Source organism: Chrysemys picta, chromosome 1 (genome assembly GCF_011386835.1).
Source record: "Chrysemys picta bellii isolate R12L10 chromosome 1, ASM1138683v2, whole genome shotgun sequence".
NCBI lineage: Eukaryota > Metazoa > Chordata > Testudines > Emydidae > Chrysemys > Chrysemys picta.
In genome coordinates this window covers 174,837,383-174,847,082 of record NC_088791.1, presented here as the reverse complement: position 1 = coordinate 174,847,082, position 9,700 = coordinate 174,837,383, and the positions used below count along the sequence as shown (strand labels likewise).

At 47.5% G+C, this 9,700-nt stretch overlaps 1 long non-coding RNA gene across 1 annotated transcript; it reads left to right on the top strand.

Annotated features, from left to right (window-relative positions):
- The first annotated feature begins 619 nt into the window (after positions 1 to 619).
- On the top strand, positions 620 to 6,199 carry LOC135977013 (uncharacterized). The gene is made up of 2 exons (XR_010594321.1): positions 620 to 2,152; positions 2,756 to 6,199. It is a non-coding gene; the product is annotated as an uncharacterized LOC135977013 (long non-coding RNA).
- The last annotated feature ends 3,501 nt before the right edge of the window (positions 6,200 to 9,700 follow it).

The following is a 9,700-nucleotide window of genomic DNA, read 5'->3' as shown; positions in this document are numbered from 1 at the left end:
AATCACATAGAAAAGGAAATTAAGTTTGCTTTCAAAAGTGGTCTGTTTTTGCAATTATTTGGAAAATGTTGTCAGAAGGAAGATTTAGAAGCCCAAGTCCCAGTTTATAAGTCTCAATAAAAGCCAGTCTTTCCTGAGACTGAAGATGTGTGTTGCTTTTCCAAATTTAAAAAATAAAAAGTCTATAGGTGAGATTCTCGGCTGCTTCTTTAAATGGCACAGCACAGAACTCACAGTGTGTGTGGCAGAGGGAGGACAGGGGGTACCTATAAGCCACCATTGAGTCCTCCTATTTTAAAGGGCTGTCCAGCACAGCCCTAATGCAACACAGACACCCACCCCCAAGGAGCTGTCTAAATCATGCCTGCCTGTGGAGAGACATTACCCAGAGACTCCATAATGCTGCATGTTGTAGCCTTACCCTCCAACAGTCCCCCTGCCCCCTCCCCCCAGCCTATAGCCTTTGAGGGGGTTCTTGGGGACAGCCTGTGACTGTCTTTCTCAATTCCTGAGCCAGATGAATTCTTTCCCAGCTGGAACTGGGACTTTTAGAGTCCCTTTCTGCCACTTCAGGTATTTTACCAGGCGTAATGTCTTCAGAGCAGGGGTGAGAATTTCACTTTTAGCTTCTGTTAGGCCAAAAAAATATGGAGTACAGAACACTGTTTGGCCAGCTTAGCCAAAGTTAGGCTAACTGTAGTTGCTGGGCCATTCCTGTCTCTCTGTGAAACATGAGGACATGCTTGCTTGGGCTACAAAGAATAAGATAAAGGGCGGGGGGACCGTATTCTTGTACCAAATGTACTAGGAACAGTTTGTTTGGACATATGGAGACTTGCAGTCTTCACTCCCTGTTTCTGTTCTTAACTCCCTACTTTCTAGTGCATGACGAAAAAGCTGATAAGAAGCTGCTGAAGCATCATGAACTGTTTGTACTGTCAAAGAACATAGATATGCATGAATATTAGAAGCTTTTAACTAGTAAAGGGGGGGATTGGGTTGCTTTAACTATGACGCGACGGAACTGTCTATATAATCTCACTAGTTATTGTAATCGTGGCTGGTTCTCTCTGGAGACGGGCCGCTCTCTATTGTTGTGTGCACTCTTCAATAAAGAGCTTGTATTGGACCTTGCTGGTGTTGCCTGTCTCTCACTCTGCGGTCAGACAACGAACCTTGCCGTCTGGGTTAAAAAGTCCCCGACAAATTTGGCGACTCCGCCGGGACTCGTCTGACTCTCCGGTGCGGGATCAGACTCCGAAGCAACGCAGCGCGCATCCTCTGGCTTCGAGGAGCCTTGCCCGGTAACCTGATCCCTGCATCGGCGATAAGGCGAGTTCTGTGAACCAGCTGAAGCCCGTAGAAACCCAGCAATGTCCACCTACCCGTTGAGTAGGATCCAGGTCTTCGGGGTTCGAGTCCCTGGGGAGGTCAGGTCTTCGGGGTTCGAGTCCCTGAATAAGGTAAGCGATCGCCGGCGAGGGGTTAGAGTCCCCGGGAAAGGGGTTAGAGTCCCCAGAGAGGGGTTAGAGTCCCCGGAGTAGGGTTAGAGTCCCTACAGGCTAAATGGGACAGTTTGGCAGCAAATGCCCGGGGGACGCCCCGTTGTCTCTGGTACTTAGAAATTGGAAGGATATCTCTGGAACAACCTGTTTGACTTAATCTAAATGAGAAACTTATGCCAAATTCAATGGCCTTCCTTTACTACTCATTTGTCCCCGACTAAAGACTGGCCAAGGTGCAGAACCTTTTCTGTTGACAGGGTGGATTCCCTCAGGAATATCCTGGTTGATCTTAGACCGGGAGAAATGGATTATTTATTTGTATGGTATAACTATAAACCAAAAGAAAAACTGCTTTCGGCCCCAGCTGGCTGTGAAAAAATATAGACAAAGGCAAACCAAAGGCAGTACAAGTTACAGTGCTGAGATTACATTTGTAAAGCTTAACTATCCAGTGAGATCCAACAGTCTGCCTTTGAGACCCTGGAGCTGGCGTAGTTTGGGGACGCTGAAGAAACCCCAGGCAGCCGGCCTGGACTGGAATCTCTGAAAGAGACGTCGCAGGAGACCCCAGGGTGTAAAAGAACAGCCCTCCCAAGAGTGAGAAGTTAACTCTATAATTGCTAGAGGGAATTAAGCAGTGAAACTTGGTAAGAATTTCTGTAAGTAATCCAGGCAAGAAGTTATTTAAGTGGAATTATTCGACTATGAATACATTAGTCTAATTTGCTGAAGAACACTCCTGCTGTGTACAATCTGTATTTTATAAGTTTAAGATGAATTGGTATTGTTTAAAGTTGCAAAACCGAGAATACTTTTGCCAGGCACAGGAAACTAGTGTTGTTTAAGGTATTTAGCATTTAATCCTTAAAGTGACTTAATGCGACAAGAGTTAAAATGTTTTAAATAAAGACCAAAGGTTGTGGCTGCAGCAGGGTAGTCAAAGCCAGAAGAATAAAAGATTTAAATTTTGTTTTTGGGTAACAAAATAGCAGATAAAAGATCTGGTAAAGAGAGAGAAGGACAGTGCCCCTGGCTCTGTGTGGTTGAGCTGACACTTTGCTGTGGGTGCATGGAGATTTTGTAAGCATAAAAGAAACAGTTACACCTTGTGTAGAAATTGATGTGGCTAGTGTTGTAGAAATTGAATTGTGGATAGGATGTGCATTTTCCCCAGAACATGTGCAGTGTATATTGTAGTAGAGGTAAAAGAAATGCAAGCCTACCAATATAGGTTGTGTTGTCTTTTTCAGAACACTGTGCGTTTGAAAGCAGGAGTTAGAAGTAAAAGGCAATCAAAAGTCTGGGAAAGTTAATTGTGTCCTTTTTTAAAGTAAGAATCTTTAAGCTGTGGATAGCTTTGGACCTGGAAGCAAGCCAGAAAGCATTTGTATTGATGCAAATGATCTTACTAATAAGGTAGAAGCCACTGAAACCTGGGCTGCCTATGAAACAAATACAAAGAAATATGGAGTAATTCCTCTGTTTTGCCTAAAATCAACAAGAGTATGTGTATATAAAGGAAATATTTTAAGCAATGACTGACTGCCCAGAAGGGGTAGACCTCTGTTCTTTTGTCTTTCAGATCATTAGAGAAAACGGATGCCAGCTGAACAGCATTCAATGTACCATGCATTTACTGGTACAATAGAAATTATTTTTGTGTTCTTTGGCCTGTCTTGTGGTGTTTGTCTTGTGGCCAGAATTGTTGGGTTTAATATTTTCGTAAGACAGTCTAGTTCAAAATTAAATAAAAGGGTTGAAATAAAAAGCAGATACTTGTTTTATTCAACTTAGAATACAAAGTGTTTAAATAAATCAAGAAAAATGTGATATACTAAGTCTAATACATTTGCTTAAGTAAAAAAAAAAAGGCTTCATTGGTCAAATCTTTTAATTAAAAAAAATGTTGTTAAAATTTGCATATCAACAGTCTTTGGAAGCAAGGACATGGAAGGTTAACCCACTCCCCATATTGCACATGGGATCCTTCTGGCTTCAGATTTCTAGCCAGAGGGCTGGGGAGGGAGGAAAGCTATTGGACACAAGAGGTTGTACCGAGTGGACTCCTCAAAGGTGGGTGTGCTTGTCCTGGTTTGTTGCTCCAAAGCTCTGTATAAAAGTTATTTTACTGGAAGGGTGTATATGGCATACATTGAATAATAAGACTAATGTACAGTATAATGGCAATGTGTATGTGTTCATTGTTGGAAAAAGGTGTATGAGTGAAAAGTGGAAGTTTCCTTTGTAGGTTAAAAGAAGCCAAAAAGGAAAGAAGGAAAAAGAACAGAACGAGTTAACTAAAAAAAAAAATAGCTAGCAAGCTCAGTCTAAAGATAAGATGCTGGCCCATCCAAGGGCACTGCCCACAGCTAAGACTTGGCTGACAGCCAAGAAAAGGGGGGCCTGAATGTGCCCAAGCAGCTGTAAAATCTGCAAAACACTGCCAGGCATTAATGAAATGTGTTAGGTTTTTCTCACAGGTAAAGAAGTGCTACCTAAAGACCGTAGCAGCCCTGCCATTCATTGAAACCAGGAGACTGAGACTACGTAAAGTCCATCAACGAAAGACTGCTTTGACCATGCTGGAAAGGCCCTTTCCAAGTCCTGTTAACCACCAACACTGCTGTAAAGTGCCAAGGACTGCCTACCTGGACTCATGCTTCTCACTGCAAAAAGACCCCTCCACCTCGGGAGGACTCTCTGACTGATGATCAGCCTATTTCTCCTTCTAGCTCTGCCGTGCCTTCTGGACAGCAGGGAAAAGAAAAAAAAAAGACAAGGTGAAGTGCTAGTAACCTCTCCCTTGTCCACTGACAGACCTACTGTGCCTTTGAATTTTTTTCTAAAAAAAAGCAAAACCCATTACAGGGTAATGTGCTAGTAACCTCTCCCCTGTATGATGCTGAACCACACTGTTTCAGAAAAAGAGAAGAAGGAACACTCGCTCCATTGAAACCACCAAAGTCCAGGAATTCCTGACTACAAAAAAAAAAAACATTAAGAACTGACCCTGGTGAAGAAACAAAGACTTATACACTGGCAGGAAGAAACTTGTGGGACCCATGCTTGGGAATGTGGTTTTGATTGGATTTTGGGGTTTATTCTACAGGCTGCGCCCTGTGTTTTGAATGAGTCCTTCAGCATGTATTGACCTCCCTAATTGGATTTTAAATGCAAAAGGGGCTGCTATTAGATTAGCACAACAGAGGGCTTGGGTTATTTCCTCTAGAAAGAAAAGAGACTTGACCGGATCCCTATAAAATAAGGCCAATAGTACAGCAGCAGTTTAAAATATTTTTAAGAACCAAAAACATAATAAGAAATTAGGGCAACTAAAGAAGGCCACAAGCCTTATTTGTGGAGCACAGCTAACCCAGGTACAGGCTGGGATTGGTGAGTTACATGTTATCTCCGCCCTTAGTACTATGATCCAGAAGTTGCTGATAGAGATGGTATTGAATATCATTGAGGCTGGGAAGGCATTGCAGTGGGATCTAGCATGTTCAGGCTTGGCCCACTGCCCTTACAGACACATCAGGAGTACCATCTGATCTGTGGCCATAAAGAAATACTTGGAGACTTTCCTGGTGGAAGTGCGGACATTCTCAATGCTCCTTCCAAGCATATGGACCAGTTAGGGGGGGTGTGGGCTCCCACATACCGAATCCTGCCGGGTCCATGGGGAGGATGCATGTGAGATTGGGTAATTCACCGAGACATCTGGGAAATTAGACTAACGCCGATGCCCTGGTGGACTTGGCAACAGCACAGAGAAAACTAAGGCAGATGGTTCTTCAGAACCACTTGGCTCTAGATATTTTACTGGCCTCTCAGAGAGGAACATGTGCATTAATTGGACAAGAATGCTGTGTGTATGTCCCAGATGTTTATAATGCCACTTGGGAAAGAGAAAACCACCTTATGGAGGTAGCAAAGGACCACGGAGGGAAGCGAATTGAATCCTGGTGGAGTAACCTGTTCAGTTGGATTCCAGATATAGGTGGTTGGCTCCATAATGTACTCCGAAGCGCCGTTGTAATTATATGCGGCTTACTGGCCTTGTATGTTATGATAAAAGTTGGACGTTGGATGGGCGCCAAGGTGTGTTCTGCCCAAAAGTAACCAAATCCAGTCTTTCTGCTCAGTAGTTGTCCCAGGAGTCCCTCCAAGGTACTCCAGGGACAAAAGGGGGGACTGTTAGGCCAAAAAAATATGGAGTACAGAACACTGTTTGGCCAGCTTAGCCAAAGTTAGGCTAACTGTAGTTGCTGGGCCATTCCTGTCTCTCTGTGAAACATGAGGACATGCTTGCTTGGGCTACAAAGAATAAGATAAAGGGCGGGGGGACCGTATTCTTGTACCAAATGTACTAGGAACAGTTTGTTTGGACATATGGAGACTTGCAGTCTTCACTCCCTGTTTCTGTTCTTAACTCCCTACTTTCTAGTGCATGACGAAAAAGCTGATAAGAAGCTGCTGAAGCATCATGAACTGTTTGTACTGTCAAAGAACATAGATATGCATGAATATTAGAAGCTTTTAACTAGTAAAGGGGGGGATTGGGTTGCTTTAACTATGACGCGACGGAACTGTCTATATAATCTCACTAGTTATTGTAATCGTGGCTGGTTCTCTCTGGAGACGGGCCGCTCTCTATTGTTGTGTGCACTCTTCAATAAAGAGCTTGTATTGGACCTTGCTGGTGTTGCCTGTCTCTCACTCTGCGGTCAGACAACGAACCTTGCCGTCTGGGTTAAAAAGTCCCCGACACTTCCAAAGTGACATTCCCAACATACCGTTTATGTTATAAAAAACTGCACTCAGATTTTTAGTATTTGCTATAGATAAGTTGCATGGTAAGTAGTTATGGGCCTGAAGCAAAGCCCAGAATCTGAAAACCCATCACAAATTTTGGAAATTTCAGCTTTGAACTTAATGTCTTGGGCTCATCTACAATTTCTAGTAGATGCATCAAGGAGCTTAAACAAAAATCGTCATTAGAACTGATCATGCAGTTCTGACCAGCCTGAATAGTTCCTTCCTTTTCTGTTGCTCTAGAAATATACATTAGCCGCACTAGGCCTTATTGTATGGCTTTAATATCACTGTTATGCTCTGGCTGTTCTCTAATATTGAGCATGCCCATAGGCGTGCGCACGGGGTGTGCCAGGTGTGCCCGTGCACACCCTAATTCAGGGCAGTCAGAGCTGTGGGGGCTAGGGCTGCGTGCTCCCGTGGGGCTGTGTGTATGACTCCACGCTGAGCCAGACACTGCTAGGAGCCTGAGGGGGGTTGGACAAGTGGCGGGGGCAGTCGGGGGACAGGGAGCAGGGTGGGTTGAGCCGGGGGGTGGGGTGCTCTCACCTTGGGGGCAGCTCCCCCCTCCCCAGCGTCCCTGCGTGCAGGGAGAGTCTCAGCAGAGGCAACGCTGCCCGCTGCCTCCCTCCCAGCACTGACCCGGTGCCCAGCCCATTGGGCAGGAACCCCGGCCAATGGGAGCTGTGGGGGGGCGGTGCTAGAGCTCCCTGACTGCGCCTCCCCAGCAGGGAGAGGGAGGGAGCTGCTCCAGCTCCTCTTCATCAGCCTGCCCCACCTCCCGGGGCTGAGCCACCTGGGACCAGTGCACGGGCCGGGTCGTTCTCGGCCAGCATGGTGGGGAGGGCTCGTCTGGGCCCCAGGCAAGGGAGTTATGAGGGGGGCAGGCCCCCTCCCACTCTGATTCCCCCACCAACCCCAGCAGTGATGCTGGCTCCGCCCAGGCAAGGCAAATAGCCCTCGCCCAGCAGGCCGGTGAGTGTGGCTGGGGGGCAGGTAGGTGGGGCCGCTGGGTCTCTGGGGATAGTGCTGGGCAGTGGGGGTCTGTGTGGGGTACTCCTGGGCCCCAGGGGGAATGAAAACAGCCCAGCGTTCTTTGCTTCCCTGCAGAAAATGAAGGAGAAACAGGGGTGTGTGATTGGGAATGTTCATGGCATAGTTTGGGGGCATTATCCCCCAAATAGAGGTGAGAGGTGGGGGGGCCACATGGGATGCAAGGTCACACCATTGTCCCCCCCTCCCCCATTTCTGTGAACACAGAGTTGCTGCAGCCCCGCTGAAAAAAGAAGGTGCTGCTCAGCTCCCTGGACTTTGCAGCTGGACACCACCTTCTGCGTCCTAGGGCTGATTGAGCTCCCTTCTGTGTGCTGGGAGCCATCCTTCATTTTGTACAACAGTGAGTTGTGGGGCGGGGCAGGGCAGGGGAAAAGAGACAGGGGAGAAAGAAGGGGGTGGGATGGGGAGGAGATGGAGTGGTGGGGAAGGGGCATGGGATGGGAAAGAGAAGGGGCTGGGGGATGTGGGGGCAGGGGGGAAGGAAGGTGGTGAGATGGGGAGGAGATGGAGCTGTGGGAAAGAGGCATGGGATGGGGAAGAGAAGGGGAAGTGGGGGCAGGGGGAAAGAGGCAGTTTGGGAAGGGGAAGAGAAGGGGAAGCGGGGGCAGGGGGAAAGAGGCAGTTTGGGAAGGAAGGGGGTGGGATGCGAAGGAGATGGAACAATGGGGAAGGGGTATGGGATGGGGAAGAGAAGGGGATAGGGGAAGTGGGGGCCCAGCGTGCAGATCCCCTTGGCAACAGCTGGGGCTCCCCTGTTAAGCAGGCCCCTCAAACCCTCACTCTGACAAGCCCCACCTCTCCTGCAGCTGTACCACCCTGATGAGCCCCCCCAGACACCCTCCCCACTGAGCCCCAACCACCTACATCCAGACCCCCACCCAAATGAACCCCACCTCCCCTGCAACCAGCCTCCCCCCTCCCCCCCCGCTGAGTTCCAACCACTTTCACTTGGTCCCCCCTGCGGACTCCCATTACCCCTGCACCTGGAATCTCCCTGTACATCCAGATCCCCCACTGAGCTGCCTGCACCCAGACTGCCCCACACAGAACCCTCTTACCCCCACCCAGCCAATCACCACCTCGCCAGCACTACACATGATCTTTGTTGACTTACATCAGTCATAGCGCTCTTCCTCCACTGCGCTTCAGCTTGGTTGGCGCTCTCTGCACCCGCCTTGTAAGTGCCATCATGCCATTGGTCAAGGGGATGTCCAGGGGGTGGGATTTGGTGGGGATTCTGTTCTGAGCTGCGGCGTGGTAAGGGGGCTGGGCTGGGCGGGTTGAATATAGGCCAGAGGATCTCGGGGGCAGTCAGGGGACAGGGAGCGGTTGGATAGGCATGGGAGTCCTGGGGGTCTGTCTGGGGGCAGGGGTGTGGTTAAGGGTCGGGGCAGTCAGGGGACAGGTATGGGGTAGGGTCCTAGGAAGGCAGTTACAGTGGGGAAGGTCTCAGGAGGGGGCAGTCAGGGGACAAAAAGCAGGGGGGGTTGGGGATTCTGAGGGGGGGCAGTCAGGGGGTGGGAAGTAGGAGGGTGTAGATCGGGATGGGGGCGGGGCTTGGGCGGGGCTCCCTGGATGCACACCCTAATGAAATATGCTGTGCACGCCTATGCGCAAAAGTACATTTCTGATTTTGCCAGCACAGATTTTAATCACACCTCAACTCTCCTTTGTTTTTATTTTTGTAAGGTTCAATTCAGAATGCATTCATTTTTAGTTAGACATTACATTTAAGTTGATGCAGCACATAAAAAAATTCATTATATCAACCCGCAATAAATACATTTTTCTTACAGATTTATTCCTTTACTAGGCATGTGTTCTTCTCTAGTCACACACCAAGGTTTATTGTAATACATCTGGCTAAACAATCTTGGTTTATTTCCTACTAAAAATATGGATTCCTGCTGTCAGCAAAATTTTATTGCACAAGGTAATATTTGTTCAGTATAACACCCCCTGAATCCATTCTACCAACCAGAAACCTGTTATTGGCTATTCATTTTGTCTTTTTATTCCCCTTAAGTAAATGTAATTAGAGCAAGAGCAGAAAAACAGCCTTGAAAGAGAGATCTCAAGATACTCAAATGGTCTGCTTTCAAAAGAGTTGAGCTATGTAGATTGCCTGTTAGGAAGCGAGTGGTCAATGTGCCTCTCTTCTGCCTTAGTGTGAAGAGACTGCCTGTCTTGCATTTCCACTGCATTTTGGCAGCTTGAGTTCACTTTCAGTTCTCAGAAATGGCATATTTACTGACAATGCACCTGCTCTTATTATCAAAGAAAACATACGAGCAAGGAACTCTTGTTTATTGAGGCAAATCATC